Here is a 5,021-nt window from a genome sequence, read left to right on the forward strand (position 1 = left end):
TTGTGCTGCCAAGTTTTGGAGGGTGGTGCCAATGGCTATTCCCAGAGTTTGAGTGGGCCCGATGCCAGAACAAAGTTTTATGTAGTTATTAAGATCAGTATTGCGAAAAGGGCGAATTGTGGCTTGGCAGGCAGCGTTGGCATTTTTAAAAGCCAGATGTTTAATGAAATCACTATCACTCTCGCTGGCCCCAAATAAATGCTCAGCCATATTTTGTAGGCGGCTGAGGAAATTGGTATATGGTTCATCAGGTCCTTGCCTTAATTTAGTGAGAGAGGCAGTGGCAGCACCCTTTTGTGGAAGTTTTTTCCATGCTCTAAGCGTGGCTGTTTGTATTTGTGCTATAAGGCCGGGGGGAAACTGGGCTTGTTTGTTATTTTGATGGTAGGGGCTTTGACCTAAAAATTTGTTTAATGTCCATTTTTTAGAGGCAGCTTTATGGGCGTTACTGGTGGCATATTTTTTGCAGTGTTCTTCATAATCGGATTTCACAACAGGAAATCACCACCGGACAAGGCAGCTCTAGCTAATTGAAGCCAATCCTTGGGAGTAAGTTCTTTCTCACTGATGCTTTCTAATAATGCGAGTGTGAAGGGGGTGGTGGCGCCATAAGCATTCACTGCCTTTTTAAATTTTTCTAAATATTTTAAACTAAGTTTCTTATATTTAGCTGTTGTAGTACTAACTTCCTCTTGTTCTCCCTCGTCAGAGCTGGGGGGTCTCCCTCACTTTCGCTACTCGAAGCACCATTTTGAGACCTGGCGGCGCCATTTTGGGAGCTGGTGGCGCCATCTTGGGAGCTGGCGGCAAGGTCTTTGCTCTGACTACGTGTGACTGGGAAAGCATAGGTATGGTGAGCACAATGGGGGTGGGGTGAGTGGACATTTTCTGGGAGTGCTAGGGCAGCAATGGTTTGAGTTGCCGACTGGAGTTCGGCGAGTAAATCGGCGGCCAGCTGCCGCTCTTGATTAAAGGTTTCTTTAAAGTTATCAGCGTGTAGCTGGAGATTTTTTGTTATCTTTTCTAAAGCGTGGAATTGAGGCAGAGACGTGGCTGGATAAAAAGGAGGATACGGATTGGGAAAATTAGGATTACAGGGGGGTGGCCGAAATGGGGGAAGGGAATTGGTCTCGAACATGGAAGGGATTTTAGCTTTTGGTTTCGTCTCTGGGTTTTCAAAAAGAGGGGGGGATTTAGCCTCTGGTTCGATTTCGGCTTGATCGTGCGATAGACTAGCTTGACTGGTTGGGGTATTTGGCCTACTTTCGTTGGGGTTTTTGTTAAGGGGGCTTTCAGGCATATTAATTATTACTGAGCTGCATGCTGAAGCAGGACGAGAGTGCTCCTTCAAAGCTTCCTCTCCCTTTTTGCAAAGTTCTTGAATGTCTGGAGCGGAAAAATGGACTTTTAGGGTTTCAGAAATAAGACTCCAGTAAGAAAAGGCAGTAACTGGGACTTTTTCCGGCCCAAAAGTTTTGTAATAGTCTTGTAGGCAGTCTCCAACCCTTTTCCAACACTTATGATCTATAGTACCTTCTAGAGGGAACCAAGGGCAGGTTTTTAACAAAAATTCAAAAAAGCGTGTGAGATCCTTTTTCTTAACTCTAGTTCCTTGTGCCTTGAGTGCCTCTTTCAATTGTTTCATATATAAACTATGTTGGGAAGTTCCTTGTCCCATGGTGGGGGAGGGGGGAGCCTACCTTTTTTTCTTTATTCTTTTTTCTTTTGTTCTTTCTTTCTTCTTTTCGCCAACACTGGGTGATTTCTCAACGGATCTGTCTCACGAGCGAGTCCCTCGTGGCGATCTTGGGTGACGGATCTGTCTCATGAGCGAGTTCCCTCGTGGCAATCCCGGGTGCGGTGAGTGAGAGCGCTCTCTTCTTTAGTGCGGCGTTCTATCCCTCAGAGGTTTCGAGCCCCACGTTGGGCGCCAGTTTGTCCCGGCCAGTGGGACAATCAACGGGAGCTCTGGATCCTAGGAGGGAAAGAATGGTATGGGACAAGAGAGACACAAGGAACGACAGCAAGACAGTATTCTGATCAAGCTGCAAAACTTTATTGAGGGGACTGAGCATATATACTCTAGGGAGGAGGGGGGGTGGTGGGTAAGGATAGGTGGCAGTCTGGGATTGGCCGCTGCTGTTGCTAGGGCAGGAGGCAGATTTGAGGTAAGAACTTTTGGCGGGAACTGGTTCTGTAAAGAAGAGGGGAGGGTGACCTAAGCTATTGTTGAATCAGCTCGGGCGGCCATGTTACCGGCATTGCTGAAAGGTAGATTCTATGCATGCTGCCTTAATCACCCACAACAGAAGCTAAGAGAAGGAAGATAAGTACTCCATTCTGAAGAATGTTCTTTTACTTCCAAAAGATAACTTTGTTTTTGTTTTACTGCATTATGTATTCTCTGCTTTATTCCCTAATGGACATAAGGTTTTACTAACCTTACTAAAAACTGGTTAGTAAAATATAAGAAGGAAGAGAAAACAAAGTCAGAAACAGAATCAGAATATGTTTATATAAAACTTAACAGTTTCTATAACCAAAAATTAGAACTTTTTCTCATATCCTGAAACACAAATTAAGGGGAAATATAGATCTTTTCATGAGAAAAGAAACCTATTCTTTCTTATCGGGAGACAAATTTACTCTTGCTTTCTGAATTTAAAAGAAATTCTTACATGGATTTTTTTCTATGAGAGACACAGAGATACATCAAATTCTCATCATTTAAAAAGTGCAGTAAGATATTTAAACTTGATTTCTTTGACCAATTTTTACAAAAACTGAGGGCATGATGCTAAACGGAAGCTATTTATTTTAGGAGCTAATGAAAAATGACCCAGGTCTTTCTATGATTTAATAATACAAGGTGAGATAACAGTATCTCTGCATTTCATTCTAATTGAATGAAAAGATAATAAGCAACTAGAAAAATCTTACCTTGAACATTAAGTCAGTTTGAATTTTGGTATTAGTTGGCGGAAAATTGGAGGTTATACTCCCCAAAAAGAAAGGCTCTGGAATTATGACATCCTATATTAAGTGAGTCTTTATTGAGGCCTTTTTTTTTTCTTTAAATTCTTTCTTCTCTCTCAATATATACAATGAACTATAACTAAGACTCTGAGAAAGCAAATGCACTCCCTTCATTTCTCCAAAGGAAACTAAGATATGTTTTGGGGATAGTACTGCTGGGAGAGAATCCATATACAAAAATCAATCCAATGTCTGCTAAGTCAATTTATGAATTTATTTGTTTATGAAACAGAAATATAAAAACAGACATGTATTTTAAAACTTAGCAAGCTAAAGTGGTAGTCTCATTCAGAGTACATTTCCAAATGGAATCTGAAGATAAGATTTGCCCTAAGAAATGGAGAAACTACCTTTGTCCCTCAAAGCTAAAGCTTTTTCATTTATTCTCCAGGGGGAATCCTCTCTTGGAAAATACATTCCTCAGGGCTGATTTTACATCCTTATTCCACAGGCTATAGATCAGTGGGTTCAACATAGGGGTTACAAGGTTATTCAAGATCTGAACTATAGCACCCAGCAAGGGACTGGGGCTGGGTTCTAGATAGATGACGATTACAGGTCCATAAGCACAAAGGACAGCAGTAATGTGGGTACTACAGGTGGAGAATGCTTGTTGCCTGCCTACTGCTGAGTGAATTTTTGATATAGCGATCCCAGTGTGAGTATAGGAAACAAGGATGTGAAAAAAGCAAATGAGAGACAAAAGATTAACGTTTGTAAAACCTACCCTCTGAACTAGAGATGTGTCTTCACAAGCTAGAGGTAAGACTGCAGGTATGTCACAAAAGTAATAGCACACCTCATTAGAGCCACAGTAAGATAGCTGGAAGGCAAGGGAGGTTAGGATAATAGTGTGGATGCAGCCTCCCATCCAGGAGCCAGAGGCCAAGATGGAGCAGATGCTGTGGTTCATGATGGCCGTGTATCTCAAAGGATAATAGATGACAACAAAGCGGTCATAGGCCATCACCGTGTACAGGAAACACTCTGTTCAGCCCAGAAAATGGGAGAAGTAGAGCTGGGCATTGGCTTCATTCATATTTTTGCACTGCCACATGACTGTGATAACAGCATCTGGTGGTATGAGGCACAGCTGTAGCAAAGAGGAGGGACTGATCAGCTTTGCCTGCTATGGGGGCACCATGGACATTTTCATAAACAGGATATGTTACAATGGAGTATTGAAAAGTTCATACGGCTCTTCTCAACAGACTAAAAAGGAGAGCAAAAGGGGTTTATCTGATTAAGGAAGAGCAGGATAAGGTGTGGCAGGTCTGAAGGGACCCTGCAGTTTGGGGTGCAGTGGGGTGGGGCAGGCAGCCTACTGGGAGCTGATACTTGAGAGTCCCAGAGGGACGTGCCTGTTTTCCCTTTTATTCTTAGGGCCTTGATAAGCTGATGCTTGTGCAGGGATGGGGGGCAGCTGTACAGTCTCCATCTTATCACTCTGTAGGTTGCCCTGAGCTCATATTTGGGGAAGAAGGAGAGGGAAGGCAGTTAGGAAAGGATCTAAGAAGTCCAGGTGTGGCATACTGAAAACAAGGCAATAGGAAAGAGAGCAGAGAATAGAGTGCAGTGATCTGCTGGAAATTATTTAGAAAACAGAATGTACTTGTTGGATCATTCCCAGATTTCTGCCTAGGACAACATGCACCACTTCATGGGTTAGGGAATGAAGTCTGGTGTGGGTTCAGCAAGACACTGTCATAGCTTAAGCTTTAGAGTCTTCACTGCAGACCCCTTCGAAGTCCTGGCGTGGGCTTCTAGTAATGTGTTCACACCACCACATGACTCTGTCAAGTTTGCAAAATTAAGATGGCTTTATATTCTTTTTCTTCCAAAGGGTTCCCTCCCAAATTGAACAAGTGCCATGCTCCACAAACTGTGATCCTCTACTGAGCTACAGAAAATAACAGCAGATTCAGTCTGTCTTCTCCCTGCAAAAAGTTACTCATAAACAAACAGTGTCAGAGGGATCTTTTAGT

General features: G+C 42.8%; 1 pseudogene; it reads right to left on the reverse strand.

The window, feature by feature from the left end:
* Nucleotides 1–3,412: 3,412 nt before the first annotated feature.
* On the reverse strand, nt 3,413–4,093 carry LOC101435727 (putative olfactory receptor 10D4; annotated as a pseudogene).
* Nucleotides 4,094–5,021: the final 928 nt, after the last annotated feature.

Source organism: Dasypus novemcinctus, chromosome 27, assembly GCF_030445035.2.
Source record: "Dasypus novemcinctus isolate mDasNov1 chromosome 27, mDasNov1.1.hap2, whole genome shotgun sequence".
In the NCBI taxonomy this organism is placed as follows: domain Eukaryota; kingdom Metazoa; phylum Chordata; class Mammalia; order Cingulata; family Dasypodidae; genus Dasypus; species Dasypus novemcinctus.